General features: G+C 42.6%; 1 long non-coding RNA gene across 3 annotated transcripts in view; it reads right to left on the bottom strand.

Moving 5' to 3' along the window:
• Positions 1 to 1,799: 1,799 nt before the first annotated feature.
• LOC132369110 (uncharacterized) overlaps positions 1,800 to 19,762 on the bottom strand; it is a 195,193-nt gene continuing 177,230 nt past the window's right edge. Inside the window, exons 4-6 of one of the 3 annotated variants that reach the window (XR_009504260.1) lie at positions 6,166 to 6,247; positions 3,595 to 3,682; positions 1,800 to 1,873 (exon numbers count right to left, since the gene is read on the bottom strand). This is a non-coding gene — a long non-coding RNA (uncharacterized LOC132369110). Of the gene's footprint in view, positions 1,874 to 2,558; positions 3,683 to 6,165; positions 6,248 to 10,148; positions 10,703 to 19,762 lie in introns of those variants that run through there. The other 2 variants (XR_009504258.1, XR_009504259.1) reach the window with 2 other exon arrangements.

Consider the following 19,762-nt stretch of genomic DNA (forward strand, 5'->3'; position numbering starts at 1 on the left):
CCTGGACCAGGACTCGAACCCGTGTCCCCTGCATTGGCAGGCAGATTCTTAAGCACTGTGCCACCAGGGAAGCCCCAAGAAAGTCAAGATTCTTGTTCACTTTGGTAACTCTAGCTATAAACTGAGGCCTGGTGGCCTAGCAACTCAACCCAATCTAGGACAAGCCCTGCCAACTCTTCCCCTAGACTTCACAAAAAGAAGCAGAACTAATGATTTAAAACATCAAAAAACTGATCCACGGAGTTATAAATAAAAGATAAGCATACAGGCTGCCATCAGGCCCTCAATGTGTTGGGAGCCCGAGGGCAGAGGGGGCAGAACAGGTGAGGAGAGTGAGATCAGCGAGCTGCCCTCCAGGACACAATAAATAGGTCTGATTTCCCAACCGTTCCCTTTCCCATGCCCCCACATCGCATTGCCTTTTGCACTTCACTTTTCTCACTATTGTCTTCTGCATTAGACCTTCTAGTTCCTAGATTTCCTTGAGTTCTTACTTTAAAAGTTGTCTTTCCTGCATTTTGTCAAAAATGTTGTTCTGACTTTTGCTACACATTGACATACCTCCTACTTGTTTATATGTCTAAAGCAGTGGTTCTCAAATGGGGGCAATTTTGTCCCCCAGGGGACATTGGGCAATGTCTGGAGATATTTTTGGTGGTCACACTGGGGCAGGGGAGTGGGGTACCACTGGCATCTAGTGGGTGGAGCCAGAGATGCTCTAAACATCCTACTATAAACATTCTACTCTGTGTGGTGAGCCTCCACAGCAAAGAATTATCTCGTCTTAGGTGTCAATAGTGCCAAAGCTGAGAAGCCCTGGTCTAATGCATATATTCTCAACAAGGACAGTAAATTACACATTACAATGGCTCAACCCTACCTGGCAAAATCTTATTCCTTAGTTACTTAGTATTTAATTTTCCAGGAAGAGGGGTAGCAATTAATAATAATGTTTTAAAAGGACCCTTATGAGAACAATCATGGAAAAAGCATTGGGAAACACTAGCCTAATGTTGGGAACATTTCAGGGAGAAGAATCAGTGTATCAAGCCTTTATACAAAACACAGAGTTGCAATTCAGCAGAAGCTGGTTCCTGACATTGATATATAGCAACCTCCTAGAATTAAACATGAGTTTAAGATGGATTGGTACTGATTTTCCCGGGGAGAAGGGCAGGCAGGCCAACCATCAGTGATCTAGTCCTTCTTTGAGAAAAGCACATATTCTTTCAGGCCCCAAAGGCACCTTAAAATGTTTTGGGCCAGTAATTTACTTCATGACACCCAGTGACCTAGAAGAACTAATGTGCCTTTAAATGATGAGTTCTTATGGCTTCCCCAAAGACCCTAATAGGAAACAAAGGCAAGAGTTTTAAGAGCATCCCATTCCCACCACTGAAAAAAATTCTGCTCTCTCTCAACGTAGCATATTTCTTTTTGCTTAAAGGTATTTCAACTATTGAAAAGGCTTGAAATCACATTCCTCCTCTGAAGGTCGAAAGCAAACATATCTCGCTGGTACATGTTTTTCCTGCCCAGGGTATTAGAAATGTTATAAAATGATGCATATATATAACTCCAGATTCTGGGTCAATAACTTCTGTTTCCTCTAGCCAGTTACTATTTTTTTATTATTAATACAAATTTTCATCAGATCTGGTTGGAATCCCCTGAGATATTACACTTTTACTAAGAGAAAATGGAGGATGTGTAAAATCCAAGAGACTGTCAGTTTGCTATTCTTTCTTTCAAGGCTGTTTGGTTTCACCCAGCTCTTGTACCTTGTGCCTGGGAATAGTCCCAGGAGATGGTTTATTCAAGAAGAGGCAGCTCCGAGGCACTTCCGGGGGTGGAGCCCACAGCAGTGGCTGGCCTAGGAGAGGTGAGGAGTCAAAACTACTTTTAAAATCAGAAAATACTCTCACCACTTTGAGGACAAAGTTTGGGGCTTTGTTGGTCAGAGTAATTAAGTGGAGGTCGGTGCAGGAATGTGGCCTTCTCAGTGGACACAGCTGCAGAAGACTCTGGGAAGAAAGCCTCCTCACTTCCTGTAACCGTGGGTTGTTCCTCTGGGACTTCCTATCACAGGCAGTCCTGAGGGCTCCAACCATTCCCCCCACCCCCCAAGTTTTTCCTCCTACCAGCTTCTATCATCTTTAAACATAAGAATAAGGGGGAGAGTGAGCTCATTGAAACTGATGCCAAAAAGACATTTTACAGCAGAACTACTTTATAAATGAATTCATATGTCTCAAAACATTTTTTTACTAAGTAATTTTAGTTATAGCTTAAAAAATAAAATGAGACAGGAATAGGAAAGAGAGAAAGGCCTTTACGAAGCCAAAATAGAAGTCTTACTGGAATCAGTTTCCAAAACAGAGTCCCTGGGTTCAACTCTTACTGTGACAATATAGGACAAAACAATTTAGTTTTATGTTCACACAATATTTTCATTTTAAACCTGGTCTGATATTCCGACAGAAGAAATGATTTTGGCACTGTGAAAGTTTGCTTTTCAGAGTCCTTTGAGAACAATTTAATTGAGTTTCATGGTACTTTATAGTTTTAATTTTAGTGTCACAATCAGCAATTTTTTTTAATAGTACACAGAACATGTATTGCCTTTGTTAAACAAACAAATGATCTAAGGACCTAGAACGACCATTCCACAAGCCAAATGCAATGACATGAGTAAAGTGAACATGCAGTTTTGTAGGCTTAGCCCTTCTCACTGCCAAGTAAAGTGCATCCAAGAGACATTTAATGTTTTATATGGATCATACACAAAAAGAAGTGTTCTGGCCCCGAAGCACAAAACTGCTGATAATAATGCCTCAAGCATGTGTGCATGTCACCAGTTTTCAAACACTTTCTTCACATATATTACCTCATTTGATTCGCTCAGCCTTCCATCAGGTAGGCCTGGCACACGTGTAGTGGCTATGGATTCCATCCACAGTTCAGGTGTGGAAGAATAGAACTCTCTAGAATTAATTAATTTCTGACTCTGGGTTGGTGGAAGTCAACTTTCAGGGCTCCACTAACACTCAGTTTCCAAAACACACCTCTGCCAGGTAGTAGAATCACAAAACACACCTTAGGCGAGCAAGTCACAAAAAGCCTCTTCCTCTAGGTACAGAGCTTGGGGCACAGGAAACACATAGGTTTCACCCAGCCTGCACCCGCACCCCTCAGCCAGGTACTCTTGTGTTGGCCACCAACACATGCATGTGCAGTAGTCCTGACAACCTTTGTCTGTCTTTCCTGGGCTTCTCCCCCATCCCATCCGGGTAGGTGCCAGAGTTCTTGGATACTCCGAATTTCCAAGACCTCGGGTGGGGAGGTGGGAGAGCAGGGAGGCAACTTCCGGTTGTCCCCACACGTTGCCACTGTGATATCCATCGTTCTTATCTGTACATCGCCTGCAGGGCTGGTGGCTCTCTACTGTTTCCATTACACCTTTGGAGCACGGGGATGCTTGCTCAGAAGCCTGTGGTCCCTTCCCCAGATGCACCAGCAGTCATTTCCCCTCAGAGCTTCTGGAGAGAGCAACACTTGTGCCCTCTGCTTGTGGCTTTCTCTCTCAGAACTCACCTGTCTCCATCTCTCATTCTCACTTGTTTTCCCTCTCTCACTTTCTCCTCTTCCTCTCCACAAGCAGGCCGAGAGATCCTCTTCGAGTCTGGGGAGAGAGAGAGGAACAGGAGAGAAGGTTTTTGTAAGACAAAGCCAGATCTTTCTCTAAGCTACCTCTCATCCATCCCTGTTACAAACCTACCCAGAGACCACGAGGACAGGGCTGACTTCCTGACCTCCTTGAATAGAAGGAAGGAAAAAGGAAAGAATACAGGTGGAGAAAATTATCCACCCACAATTACTATTTTTTTTAATGGAAAATAAACTGTTACAAAGGATGGAACCATGGTAAAACTGAGGCCAGACTCTGTTGGATCTTCTACATCATAGCATGGTAAAGCGAGCTAGGTATTAAATTACCAGAGAAAAAAGATAGGCCGAGCCTGCCTGTGTTTTGAATCGACTCTCAGATCAGTGTGGTAAAGGATATGAACTACATTGCTCCATTTTTTGGTCTCTACTCTGTTGGGTAAAAGATCTTCCCTCGGGAGTAAAGGAATCCAGCACTTGACGAGAGATCTCTTGACAGGCTCTCAGGCAGAGAGGCTCTCTGGGAAAGAGCAAAGCTAGACAGTTAACCTGGATATGTAAACCTTGCTACTTCACTGTGTTTCTCCCATATGTAGAGCATATTGAAAGGCATGATGTTCTTAAAAGAGCCCCTTTGATGTGCTAGTTTTCTTATGGAGAGAATAACATGTGCTTTGGAATTCATAGGAAGGCCTAAAATCTGGACAGGGGTCAGCAATGGTGGGAGGGGGCAGGAAAGTGACACCTTCAAGGAGGAAGTGCCACTGCGGGGAGACATAGGGTTGAGCAGGAATTAACCAGGAGAAGGGTTTGAGGGAGAGAGAGAAAGAGCATACAAAAGGCCTGTAGGTAAGAAGACATGGCTTGTTGAAAGAACTGAAAGTATTTTGCTCTTGTTGGAGCAGAAAATACATGAGCAGGTTAAGGAAACAGTATGGGGGAAAATAGAAACTTAAAATTGGAAAATTAAGGAAGAGAAGTTAGCAGAGGTGAAATTGACTGTATATAGCAGAAAACCCAAATACCAGTGGCTAAAACAAGATAAGCAATTGTTTTTCTCATGGAACTAGTAAGAAATGGGCAGTTGTCAGCTGATGTTCATTGGGTGGCTCAAAATCATCAAGGCTAAGATCTCAGTAAGGATCTTGCCTTTTTAAATTTTTTTTTCTGGCCGACCGCGAGGCATGTGGGATCTTAGTCCCCCGACCAGGGATAGAACCCATGCCCCCTGCAGTGGAAGCACGGAGTCCTAACCGCTGGGCCGCCAAGGAATTCCCCTCTTGCCCTTTTTTTTCGTGGCTCTAGTCAGCACTTCCACTTTTCAGGAATTAAGGAAAAGCAAAAAAGGCAAAATAGTGCATGTTTATTGAATCTGACCTTTGAAAGAGATTTCCTGGAAGCCTCTCTCCAAAACTTCAACTTACATCTCATTGTCCAGAACTATATCACAACAGAGGCCTATTTGTCTTCCAGACGTCACACAAAAATGTTAGGATTCACTTTAAATGGATAAATTTGATACATATTTTCACTTTCCTGAACCAATCACTGTGGCCCATGCACCCAATCCAGGCCCTTGTTTTATTATACCTAAACTACAGCAGGAATTTCTTTTGTAATTTCATCCTTCCAGGCCCCTACTCAAGAGACGTCAAAGGCTTTCCTTTACCTGTAGGTCAGCATTGAAAACTCTCCTCCAATGTGCCATCAATTAAACTCAACAAAAGTATTTTGGCAGCTACCGCAGGTAGACTGGTCCATCCTGCTAAACGAGCACGGTCATTTCCATGCCCGTGCCTCATCCCCCCATTTCCCTGGTTCATCCCGTGTGTTTCATTTCCTTGTTTCCAGTGTATCCTTCAGGACCCTGCTCAAGTCCTAGCTTGTTCTGGATGTCATCCTGCATGTTAACTCATGAGGGTTTCTTCTCCTTTTAATTCACAGCATGCATTGTCCAACACCACTTCACTAGCAAGTAGAAATGGACTATCTTGTTGCTACTTGGTTTTTATGTTATTGAGCACCTGTTAATAACATTTAAGTTTCCATATAACCATGTCCTATCTCATCTTTACATTTTCCACATAAAACCTTCAGATATGTTTAATGTGAAGGAAGAAAACCAATGAACAAGTGAAAGATTACAACTTGACTGCTCCAAAAACATTCAATTGCAGTTTTAAGATCATTATGAAGCTTCCTTGGATTGAATTTGTCACTTGACCTCAGACCTATGTGGCCAGATTTCCACTGAGAATGGAATCCAAATACATTGGGGGGACTTAGTCTGTTACATCTCCAGATCCTTCCACATATTTATTATGAATACTTTCTTCTGTAGATGGAGAAATTGATTTTACAGAGCCTTAAAATAAATTTTAGCCAGGGTACTAAACAGGCATTGATAACATAGGAGACTCAGCAGGTTACCGTCTGTCCAAGGAAATGAAACATATGTAATTGCTGAGTTGTTTGAAGTAAAAGAAATTCAGATCGTACAGTTACTGTTTAATTCTGATGCACAGCAAGATGTCTTCATCTTGTCTTCTGAGGAAGCCTCATAAAACTCTGGAGAATTAATCTGGAATATAGCAAAAAATTCAAGTTAGACTTTATGTTGTATCAGTAATCAATCCAGCTTTACAGTATGGTTCTCAAAATACATAAAGGGGCCTTTGGCTTTTCAGTAAAAGTGATGAAGACTTAAAGCCTGTGACTGTATTTGATTTATCTTTGGAACCTGATTAAGTGCAGGGTGGGTGCGTGAGGTTTGCTCTTTTGATATGGCATTTGAAGAGGAATTAAAATTCTTTCCTAGGTCTGCTGGCATTGAGGATATATGAACTTGTCTTTAAGTACAAAAAAACTCAGTCATGAGTAATGCCTGGAATAATCTTTTCAAAATAGAAAGTATTTTGCCTTCCTACTTCAAATAACTTTGTTCACTAAGACTAGCCTACACACTAAAAATTAATGTCAAAATCTTTCATATTGTAAATGAATCTCAGCATCTCTAGCTCTTTCTCAGATTGGGTTGAGATTCACCTTGAGGCTCTCTGACATCCTTCTGGCTCTGGATAGCAGTTTGAGGCCCAGGATTACCAGGCCCTATTAGCAGCATAAAGTGGTACAGACAGCCCAAAGCCTCTCCCTTAGGGTCAGTGCTCACCTTCACCCCCGCTCTTTGCTTGTGTGACTTGTGAATCCTGCCTCTAGACTGATTGCCTCTCTCATCACCCCCCCATACGTGCCTGGAAACACTTATCCTCCTGCTCTAGTTAAATTCCCATAAACTGTTTTCTTTTCCATTTAGATCTGTGGGGGCATCAAGGAACACCCCCAAAACCAATTTAAGCTGGACTCCTGATCAGACCTTGACCCAAGCCCCCCCTTCCCCATTCAATGCCTGCTCTTGCATGCCACTTATTTAATGGAACCCTCCACTGTCTATATTTTGCCTCCTAGTAAATTTGGAACATAGAGCTTTCAAAAGCTGCTAAGGAATTATTCTTATCTTATGGGATCAGGTCTGGGAGTTGGTAGGTAAATTTTTAAAAATTGATTACAGTATAAAATTTAGAAAATGATACTTATTTATCTTAAACATACTATTTTAACCTAAAACATTTTAATGTGCATTTATTCATCAATTTTTTGATGAAGGGTCAAGTTCTCTCTGATTACAGTTCTAAGTGGCCTTTCTTGCATAAGCCATTCCATTGTGTATTATTTATCATTTCTATTTTTGCTTTCTTTATTGTGGAGGGAGAACTTAAAGATGCTTTTAAATCTCAATTTTTATGATTCTTTCAATCTTTTAAAGTTTTCTTGCCTACACTTAAATTGATAGCAACTTTATTCTGTGTAGTGCTTTGCTTTTATCAAGTCTTTCCAAAGACTTTGACTTTGTTTTCATAGGCACAACTCTCTTTACACACATATATATCATTGATTTATACAGTATACATTACATTATACATTTATAGTCAAGAACAGGTGTTATAAATAGGTTTGGGAACAAATGCAACCAACTCTTGGTAAGTATATAACTCAACCAATAGAAGCAGAAATGAGAAAACATGAGCGTCCCCTAGAAGCAGTGAGTGAGTATTCAAAGTGCTGTGGGCATCATTCAGTGTGTTCTAAAGAAGGAATGGAGATACACCAGCAATCAGTTGAAAGCATCAACTGGACAACAATATGGAGCATCTCCCAGTTTAGGCAACCCAAGAGAAAGAAAATTCTCTCTTTCTTTCTCAACTCTACATAGCGATATAGGGAAAGAATCTGACTGGGTCATGTGCCTACCATGCAATGGACTACTGTTACCAGAGACATAGGGTTCTATGATAGCTCAGTTTGGGTCACATTTGGGAGTGAATGACACTCCCAGAGTTGCCTGTATAATTGTCACAGCAGCCTAGGGTAAGTGACTAAATTGGTAGACAAACTCTGATCTAGTTAAAAGCAAGGCCTTGTGGTGGGCAATGGTAATGGAAAATTCTTGTAAGGAGGCTACATTAAATGTTCAATATTAAATCCCTCTTCCCTCTTTTTAAGATTGCTTAAAGTTTCTTAAGAGTAAAGAGTGTGAGATGATGATGATGATGATGATGATGATGATGATGATAACAAATGGCTACCAATGATTTAATTATGACGATGTGCTAGGCACTGTTCCAAACACTTTATATGATTATTACTTAATCATCTCATGAACCCTAATCTTGCTTCTTATTTCACTGAGGAAAAAGAAGCTATGACAAGAACTCCCACCACCTCATGTACATACCTACCTATATGTGTACCATGTTCTCTGCCTTCCCTCTTGTTACCACAGATCAACTGTCCACACCCCATCTGCCGCCAACCCCTCCACTTGGGCACTGAATCCCATCCATCCCCTCTCACATACAGAATGTCTTCTCTCCTTTAATTATTTCTTCCCCCAGGGCATCAGTAATTTTTCCTTTTCCCCTCCCCGTTTCTATCAGTATACAAGACTGCCATTCCTCCCATCTTTGGTGAAAAAAAATCTCTAAAATCTCTTTTGACCTCATATCTCATACTAGTTATGGACAAATTCTCTGCTCTCCTTGATGGAGCACAACTCTTGGTGGAGGCACCTATACTTACTGTCTCCAATTTCTCTCCTGAACCCTCTGCAGTGAAGCTTTGGCTCCTACCATTCCATCAGTTATTAACTTCCAGTCGTCATCTTGTTTGATTTGTCAGCAGAATTGAACAAAGCTGATCGTTCTCTTCTCCTGGGAATACATTCTTCCCTTTGTTTCTAGAACAATCGTTAGTTTTACTCCTGCATCACAGGCTGCTCTTTCTTCAGCTCTCTTGCTAGTTGCTCCTCATCTCTCTAACCCCTAAATGTTGGACTACCTCAGTCTGACTCCCTTCTCCATCTATACTCAATCCCTGGATGATCTTGTGGATTTAGATATATGTATAAACTCATGGTTCCTTGATGTATATATCCTGCTTTGGCCTCTTCCTTGAATTCTAGATAAATGCCTGTTCAACAGCTCCACTTGCCTGACAATAGGCATCTCAAGCTCAATACAATATAGTCAGTTCTGCTATAACACTTATTTTGAAATTGTGAATTTGTTCTAACATGATTGATGCATTAGGGAGTAATTTGAGCATAACAACTAATTTTGCCTTTGCTTATGTGCCATTTTGTTTGTGAGAAACACTAGGTGAATGCAGAAAAGGGCACGCAGCTGAGCCCACAGGAACACGCAAAATGCAGACACTCACACAATATCTACCAGCTACCTCAGTTCTGGTTATCCCACGAGGGATAATTGTGTGTTATCCCACGAGGTTGTGTTTGACTATTCTTCCACCTCTGTGAACTTTTCTCTACTGGAAAACACTCATTCAACATCCCAAACATTTAAGTGTCCTGGATCAAACATGCCAAGCAGTGCATGCAAAGGAGAGGTTTTTAGGTACTGAGGATAGGCTTGAAATAATAATGTGGGTTTTTTTTTAAATGAGAGAATACAGGCAGTCTTTGCTTTGCACAGCACCATGTTAACTGAAACTCATGCGAATAGGAAGGGACTGTGTGCTCCCTTTCCTGGTTCCGTAGTAACTGACACCTCTCACCTCTTAGCAAGGACACAGTTTCTTCTTCTTTTTTTTTTTTGGCCACACCGCGAGGCATGCAGGATCTTAGTTCTCCAACCAGGGAACGAACCTGCGCCCCCTGCAATGGAAGTGCAGAGTCTTAACCACTGGACTGCCAGGGAAGTCCCAAGGACAGTTTTGAAATGCAGGAGTTTCCATTTACACAGTGTCATGCAAACAAGGATTGCTTATATGTGATATCTCCTGAGCAATAGGCAGAGGGAATCCACATTGCAGACTCTGACAGACAATGCCATAAAAATAAAAGTTTAAAAGTCCATGGTTGGAACAACTTTGAGTGCTGTGAAGTCAATAAGAATAAGGCCTAAACACACAGAAGGAATGGAAAGATAGTTGAACATATGGATTAAAGATTAAGTAGGGAAAAGTATTTGCTCAAATGCCATCTTATCAGTGAGGCCTTCTCTGACCATCCTATCTAGAACTTCACCCCCAATTCCTCAAGTCACTGTACTTTCTATCCCCCCTTTAAAATTTTATTCTTCTTTGTAACATTTATCACCACTAGACATATTATCTAGTAGTTTATGTATTTATTAGTTTATTTTCTGTCGACCTGTGGTAGTTTTAAAACATGACTGCAAATCCTTTGACATTTCTCTCACAGAGAGGTAGGGTCTGTGCCCTTCCCCTTGAATCTTGGCAGGCACGGTGGGAATCACACCATGTGACTTCTGAAGCAAGGTCATAAGAGGTTATGCAGCTTCTGCCTTGTTCACTGGAACACTTGCTCTTGGAGCCTGACTACCCTGGGGCAGTCGTGCTGTGGGGAAGCCCTGGTCAGACGGAGAGGTCACGTGTGGCGCTGGGCAACAGTGTCAGCCGGGCTGAGTCTTTGAGTCGTGTTAGACCAGATGCTCAGAATCTAGTGGAAAGATGAACATACACGTAATTGCAGTACATAATTACAATTCAATGTGAAAGGTGCTACAGTAAAATATAAACAGAGAGCCATGGCACCTAAGAGGAGAGAGTAACTAATTTTCAGTGGAGGACCGTGAGGGCTCAGCCAAGTGGTGACATCTGACCTGTCTTGAAGGATGAGTAGGAATTTGCCAGGCAAAGGATGGAAGAGGAATTAGACTCCTGGTCTCCTCTTCTTTCTACTACTTTGAGGGCAGGGAAGGTCCATCCCTCTGACAACTGGAATCAACCAAATGACCGGGCGCATAAGCTGAGCTATAAAGTGAGTACTGGGATTAGGTAACCTGATGATACAGGAATAAAACTGCCAGGTTTAGGCAAGACTACAGATGGAGATGAGCAAGGCATTCCCTTTTCTGGGCCTGTTTTTGCATCTGTAAGAGACAGAGATTAGTGTAAAAGATGTAGAGGAGGTCATTCTCAGTTCTGTGATTCTAGTTCTTTCCTAAATTGGATCTTCTCAAGGTTCAACAGTCTCCATTCTGTCAACTGTTCCTCAGATGATATGTTTTCCATGCTGGAAAACCACACGTGTGCCTCCCTTTGCGTGGATTCTGCTCTGTCAATGTTTACTTTAAAATGTAGTGTAGTGTATGTAATGCCCAGAATAAATGTAATATTCCAGACATGGTCCCACCAGAGAGGAGGCTCTGAGGCAACGCCCACTTTGACCTATTGTAAAAGGTATTGCATCTCACAACACGGGGAATAGAGCCAATATTTTATAATAACTGTAAATGGAGTATAACCTTTAAAAATTGTGAATCACTGTATTATACACCCGTAACATATAATATTATACACCAACTATACTTCAATTTTAAAAAAAAATGGTATTGTACCTCAACTGGAGCAGCCCAAGGCTTCACCAGCTATTTTCCATTCATATCAGAGGTTCAAGGCCTTTTTCACATGGAACTCCTAATTGATTCATCCATGTACCATGTATTGTGAGTTTATGTAATTGATTGAACCTAAATGTTGGACTTGACGTTCATTCATGTTACATTTATCTTTGACTCCCAGAAGCATCTAGCATAGTCAATAAATATTTGTTGAATTGATTTCCATTTTGCTTTAGGCTGTCAACACAACTTAACAAAAGATTTTTGAATTTTTATTAATTTTATAACCCTTAAGCCTTTCTACTTTAAAGAGTGATTTGAGATCTGTTAAAAAAAAACCAAGACAACAAGCCCAAACTGAGTCTTAATTAGTGTCAGCTCTCCTAGAAATGGAATCTTAAACCAGTCAATCAGGAATCACCTGATCAGCACTAATGAGGTCATCTGCCTGATAGACCCCCGCCATCCCCTAAAGGAAAGTGACCTTGCAATAACCAAGCACTTTTTTGCCTAGTATAACTTCCTTGTTTCTGCTCCCTTCTGGCTCTAACAGTCTCTCCTTTTGTACAGCTCCTTGGAGCTCCTTTCTTTCTGCTAAATTGGATGCTACCTGATTTGAATTGATTTTTGCTCAAACTCTTAAAATTGTTGATATGCCTCAGTTTATCTTTTAACAGAAGAGTGTGTGGATTCTGCATTTCCTCTCATCTGGGTACTTTCTTTAAATCAGGCAAAGATCCCATTTCTGCATCCACAATGAATGTGACCTGGAAAAGACATAAATCTGGTGTTTGCTACCAGCCTTCTCCATTAATGAGTTAAGATGTGTCCGGCTAACAACTGTGTTAACCCTGTGAAGATCACAAAGCACAAGAAAAGCAAAAATGAGGTCGTCAACGTGTAGATTGTTAAAACAAAACAAAATAATAACACAGTCCTTTAAATGAAGGACTCAACGGTGCAAATCCTCTAACGGAGCTGGAGATGTAAAATTCTCCAAGCTCCCTGTCAGTACCTCTCTGGCCCAGGACTCTGTTGATTTAAAGTACAAGCACAAGGTTGAATCTAAAATTTCAAATCAGGCCATCTCGCTTTTTTTTGTAAAGAATTTTAGATGTTGTTCTGAATCAGATTGTTCAAAAGAGTTTCTATGAGTGCCAGAGGAAAAGACCCTCAGATACAGCAGCAGCAGAACGGAAAACGGTAAGAACCAGGAGTCTCGCAGTCTTCACTGGTCCTCACTGTCCTTTTCACCCCAGAAGCCACGCCCACCCTCCCAAATTCAATCCCGTGGAAGTGACTCGGTGCCTTCCCCTCCCCCACAGCAGGTGGAGGGGTATGAAGAGGAGGAGCCAAGAGGGACAAAGGACTCTAATGATTGTATTTTCCAGCAATTTTTTCTTTTAATTCTGTGCTTTTCAAAAAACTGCAGGAGTGACTGCATGTAAATAGTCCTCTCTAATGGATGTCTGGTTACCATTGACTCTTTTCAGATTTAATCCATTAAGTGCCTTCCATAGAAAAAGGACACAATACCCCACAATGCACAGGGTCAACCATAAAAAATAAGACACAACCTGAATCGGGCAGTTCGAGAAGAGAAATCCAAACAGCCTCAGATGGTAAAGGGCTCTTTGTAAATTTTTTTTTTTTCAGAAAGAAAGCTAAATCAGGAGCCTGATGCTGTGCTAATCTTTTTCTCTCCTTTTCTTCTCCTCCCTCAGGAAGGAAGCCATTCAGGCGACAAGCAGGCTCTTATCCTGGGCTTCTTATCATTAACCAGATGAGCCTGTGCTGGAAATGAGATTCAGAGCCAAGACCAGGAAAGGCTGTTTCCTTAATTGAGCGCGTCTCTTTTGAAGTCCTGTCTCCCTGACGGAGCCTAGAGCTGGCTGGGTCCCTCTGGCAGAGATCACGCATGTATAATCTCCCGCACACCAGAAGCAGATGCTCCACGACACGGAGCTTTTTTGAAAGGCCTTTAATAAGATTTCTCAGTCCTGCACGTGTCAGGCAGGCCGAGGGAGAAACAGTTTTCAGAAAAGCCACTGATCAAAGGGTTCAAGATTTTAGGTGTTTTGGGGCTTCCTGCCAGATACACCTCAGTTAAGAATCTGCAGTTCTGGGGGATTCTCAGCACTTTCAGGGCGCTCCCCATCATCCGTACCCTTCCCCTGCTTCCCCTGCCCTTTCCCCATGGGCTTAAGGACCACTTCTCTTCCAATTCCTACAGTTTATGGAAATTAAAATGAGTATTCTTTGATATTTCTTGATCTACTTTGGGTTATCTGGATATATATGAGGCTGTCAGGAACTCTGGTAGAATGTTCAATAGATGAAGCTAACACCCGATTTGGAGTTGATTCGGGGGAAGGGGTTATTTTAAAAAATCAACCAAGCTCACATGTTGTTGGAGTTGATTAGACCCTGAATCCAAATGTCCTCTGTAAATGAGGGTACTACCAGACATCAGGACAAAATTGTCATGGGACTTAGATGACGTAAAACATGAGAAGCCACTAGCACAAATGTTCCGAAGAGCTCAGAAATGTTTATTATTAGCTTATTATTAGTTTGTTATTACCGCTGTGGGTAGGACAGCCCTTGACTAAGGGCCAGAGTGTCTAAGCCTAACACAGAGTGACAACATTAAAGCACAAAAGAGTCAAGGCTTTGTCAGCAGTGGCCATACAATCCCACCTGGGTGGAGAAACTAGATCATTTTCCATCACACAATGCTGTGCTCCTGCTGTCACACCTTGGCCCTTGCCACTTCCTACTCCATCTTCTCTATGCCCACCAGCCCTTCCCTTTTGCCATTCTGTCCCCCACTTTCAGCCAAAACCCCAAACCAGATCAGCCTAACCATGAGCATTCTTTCTCTTCAGCCCCAGCTGCCGAGTTTTACAGAGAAGTCCGCACTGCTCAGACTAAGGTCACCACAGCATCATGGATTCTGATATCAGCGGGAAATGTCTCTATTATATTTCCAATTCACACGGCAAAAAGCTCATGCTCCTCAAGCCCTATCCCACCTCCTCCCACCTTCTCAGCAGATGACCTGTTCTGTCTGGGTACTGAGAAAAAGGAGGCCACCAGGCAGAGGTCTCTCAGCCCGCTGCTTCTCTACCTACACACTGCCCGCCACTCAGACTCACCCCTCACTCTTCTCTGTCTAAGGCACTGGTACATCTTTTTCTCTTGTCCTCAGGGTTCCTTCTGTCTCCTGCATCTTACTCTTTATTAGACTTCCTAAATGCACTTGGCCACATTCTTCTCTCCGTTTCCCTCTTCCTCTCTCTTTGTCTTACACACACACACACACACACACACACACACACACACACACACACACACTGTCATCTGTCCAAATGTCTTTTATTCTGGCTTCTGCCCTTACCCTCTCTTCTTCCCTTAATGGCCAAGCTTCCTGAAAGGCCTCACACATCGTCTCTGTTCTCACTGTGTGATCATTCCTGCAGCCTGGCCTCACCCTCTGCCCCTCCCCGCACTGACCCACCTCGCTGCTATAGGTTGAACAGGCTCTCCCCGCACTGACCCACCTCGCTGCTATAGGTTGAACAGGCTCTCTCTAGGCTCTGTGTCATTGGATCTGTCTGCAGCACTTCCTGTCAGCTTTCCTGACAATACTCTCTGCTGATTTCCATGGCGGCACTCCATGCTGGTACTCCCACCCTTCTGTCACTCCTTCTCAGCCTCCTAATTGACCTGTCCCTTATCCATTAACAGCCTTCTCTGGGTTCTGTCCTCAGTCTTCTTCTCACTCTACACGTTCTCCCTGATTATCTTATCCTCACCCCCTGCTGGAACCGCCCCCTCACTCCAACCCAGATCACTCTCCTAAGCTCTGACTACTCACAACTGCCTATGGGACACATCTGCTTAGATATTCCACAGGCACCTCAAAATCATGATCTTGTTAACCAACTTGCCTATCCTCTTACCTAAACCCACTCTCATCTCCCATATCAAATCAGTCACCAAAGGCAATTGGTTCTCCCTCCTAATTTTTTCTGAGTTCCTTCTTCAGCTCTCCATCCCATAGCCACTACTTAGTTCAGGAGCCTTTTTTTTTCTCACCTAGATCACTGCAACAGCCCCCAATTCATCTCTCTGTCTCTGGTCCTGCTGCACCCCACCCCTGCCCCCACCCCACATTGCCTTCAGAGAGAGCCTTCCACAACCAGATTTCATAGCCTCTGGGGTTCTTGATGACCTCCTTCTCTAAAAATCCAAAGGGGTGGGTCTCTGCAACTCCAATATCACTGTATAATCCTAACCCTCCTGGCTACAGGTGATTGGATTGAGGAACATATATGATCCAAGCTGAACCAATCAGATTCTCCTAAGAATTTACAATGAGGACCCAGAAGATTCTAGACAGGTATGTCAGCACTTAAGCTGAATGAGTATTCTCAGGGTGATTTTTGTTTTTTTCTATTTTCTTCTCTGTGTTTTCTAAATTAAACAAACAAAAAAACACACAACATTTTTGTAAGAGGAAAACAAAAGGCTTGCTGCTGGTTTTACAATAAAAACTCTACAATAAAAACTCAATAAATAGGATTTCATCTCTGTACTCTCAAGTCAATTCTCATTCGATTGCTTACTTATGTGAAATAAGAAGAACAGATTGACCATAAGCAGTAATATTTACTTATGTTTTTAAAACATTCTCAGGTCATAGGAATTAAGAAATTCTTCCTGTTAACTTCCTTCACTGCTTTCCTTCTTTTCCTCCTGTTTTTCTGGTGGGCCTCCTGTTAAATCTTTGAGCTTCTATGGGGTAGTGTAGTGGTTAGTTAAAAGTCTGGGCTTTGGGAGCAAACAGATGTAGATTAAAATCCTAGCTTTACCACCAACAGGGTGACTGTGGACAACTTACTTAACCTTTTTGTGTCTCAGTTTCCTTCTGTGTAAAATAGGATAATAATGCCTGTGTCACAGGGTTGTGGTCAAGTTTAAATGGCGTTGTGTATATAAAGGCTTTGACATAGATTAAGTGTACAGTAAGTAATATTCCAATAAATCTATCTGTCGACTTGCTGGGGCCCTACCATTATTAGTGACCGTCACTGATCTCTAACCCTCGGCTCCCCGCCTCCTGTTCCCCAGTCAATCTGGCCCTCACTCTTGACTATAACAGTTCTCAGCTTCAAGAACAGGGACTCTGAGGCCTGCATCTAAAAATTGCCCTTCTTTCACTGGACAGATTGGGCCTGGGTAGAGGATGAGGGAGGACTTGGGTATTTCAAGAAGTACTCCCAGACAGACATCCCAAGGAGAGACAGGCACACCAATATGGCCCTACACAACGGAGCCCCCTCCCCCTGCTCCTCCAACCCCACCTCCTACTCTTTTCCTACTGGTTTACTGGACTCCTATCACTCTGTCCTTTTTGCTCTTCTCTAGACCCACCATGAATGCCTCAAGGCTTTCACCCCTGCTATTTCCCCTGCCTTTTTTTTTTTTTAACATCTTTATTGGAGTAAAATTGCTTTACAATGTTGTGTTAGTTTCTGCTGTATAACAAAGTGAACCAGCTATATGTATACATATATCCCCATATCCCCTCCCTCTTGCGTCTCCCTCCCACCCTCCCTATCCCACCCCTCTAGGTGGTCACAAAGCACCGAGCTGATCTCCCTGTGCTATGCAACTGCTTCCCACTAGCTATCTATTTTACATTTGGTAGTGTATATGTGTCCATGCCACTCTCTCACTCCTTGCTCTTACCTGGCCGGCTCCTTGTCTTCAATATCAGCCAGGCCCTCTCTGGACACTATCTAAAACAGCTCTCCTCCCTCAGGTAAACTCTGTCACCCTGCTTTATATTCACATAGCACCTACTGCTATCTAAAATTATGCTATGTATTTGCTTACTTGTGTGTAGGCTAATGAAGGCAAGGTCTTTGTCTTATTGTTTGCTAGTGCTAAGTAAGATGCCTGAAACATAATAGGCATTCAATAAATATTTGTCAGATATCTAAATGAAGTATTAGAACAACAAACAAAAAGCATGTCAGGAATATATATAATTAGATAAAAAATACATGGGCTTGGGAACTTGGGAGAAATGATGGGTTCGTAACTAATAAAAAGAAACCAGAAGGGTATGCCAAGAATAAGAGATGTCAAGGGAAAAGACATGTGCTAGAATGACTTAAGACAGGTTCAGATAACAGCTTCGACTGACCTGACTAGAGCAGAATTGCTCTTTTGAAGAAGAAAAAGGGTTGAAGTGATGTAATGGTGGTGATGACTGTGGTGGTAAATTCAGACTTCCATGTACAACTGCACAAGTTGTGTGTCACACAAAAAGCATCACATCTAAAGTGCTGTCATTCACAACGGGAAGTTTTCAGCCATTATTTCTTCTGCTCCTTTTTCTCTCCTCTCTTCCTGATACTCCAGTTATGCATATGTTGCTGTACTTAAAGGTGTGTCACATTTCTCTAAGGCTCTGTCAATTTTTTTGCATTTTTTTCTCTTCTTCAGATTGAACAGTCTCTATCCATCTATATTCAGGTTTGCTGATTCATTATAATGCTAGTTCACATTTACTGTTGAGCCCCTCTAGTGAATTTTTCATTTCAGTTATTGTATTTTCAACTTGAGAATTTCCATTTAGTTCTTTTTTAAAAACATAATTTCTATCCCTTTATTAATATTTTCTACTTGATGAGACATTATCATCATATCTTCCTTTTCTTGTTAAAGTAGGGTTTCCGTTAGTTCTTTGAACATCTTTATAATGATTGCTTTGAAGTCTTTGTCTGTTAAATCCAACATCTGGGCCCTGTCAAGGCAGTTCTTGTTGCCTGCTCTTTTTTTTCCCCCCTATGTATGGGTCCCGCTTTCCTCTTTCTATGCCTGTCTTGTAATTTTTTTGTTGAAAATTGTGTATTTTAGGTAACATATTGTAGCAACTCTGGATTCCAATTTCCCTCCCTTGTCTCTGGAGTTTGTGTTGTTTGCTTGTTTATTTATTTAGTGACTAGATTAGACTATTTTAGTGAAGGCTGTTTCCCTCGCTGTCTCACCCTCTGGGAGTGTTGCTCCTCAGAGGGTGAAAACTTGGGTGTGTACAGCACCACCCTGGAATGACAGTGATTTTAGCAGGCTGAATGAAGCCTATTTCCTGCAAACAAAAATGGGGGACACAGAAGGGACTTGTACCCAGGAGGGCCCCACAGGGTTCTGCTCCATTTCACGCTTTGTTTTAAATAAAGTCAACTTTGGGACTTCCCTGGTGGTACAGTGGTTAAGAATCCGCCTGCCAATGCAGGGAACACGGGTTCAAGCCCTGGTCCGGGAAGATCCCACAGTCCGCAGAGCAACTAAGCCCGTGCGCCACAACTCCTGAGCCTGCGCTCTAGAGCCCGCGAGCCACAACCACTGAAGCCCGCGCGCCTAGAGCCCGTGCTCCGCAACAAGAGAAGCCACCACACCATGGCGAAGAGTAGCCCCCGCTCACCGCAACTAGAGAAAAGCCCACGCACAGCAACGAAGACCCAAAACAGCCAAAAATAAATAAATTAAATAAATAAATAAGTCAATTTCTTTAGGAAGAGCATTGGAGCCCCCTTTTCTTGTGGACTTTGTCTCCCCCTGGTCAAAATCTCTAAGCCACTATTCTGGGTGCTCCATAGGGCAAGAGTCTCTCGTCTTCTCAGCTTGTCTCGTCTAGGGTAGAACCTATACCCTATCAGTGAGTTGAGGTGAAAGTGATCACATTCCAGGACTCTTGTTCCATGCCTGGGGCAGAGCCCCCCCTTATGAGTGGTAGCTGGGTTGCAGAAGAGATCCCCAACCTCTCAGCCAAACTCACAAGGACTTTAGCCTCTTTCACTCAGAGTTGTAGGGGTAAGGAATGCTGGTTGCGTCCTCCCCTGGTGAGGTATATTAACTCTTGATAGGGAGCCAAGGGGGGAAGGGAGCCCCAGTTTCGTGGCTACACCTGCCTAGAGTGGAATTTCCATGCCAATGAGCTGTAGGGGAAGCAGGGGGAAGGGAGGAAATGGGTTGTGGTTCAAATGCCACAGGATCTCTCTGACTTTGGTAGATTTTCTTGAAAAAACATTTCTTCATTTGCCTTATTCCCTCAGGACAATTTCCGAGACTTTAAATGTGGT

Source organism: Balaenoptera ricei, chromosome 7, assembly GCF_028023285.1.
Source record: "Balaenoptera ricei isolate mBalRic1 chromosome 7, mBalRic1.hap2, whole genome shotgun sequence".
Classification (NCBI taxonomy): Eukaryota; Metazoa; Chordata; class Mammalia; order Artiodactyla; family Balaenopteridae; genus Balaenoptera; species Balaenoptera ricei.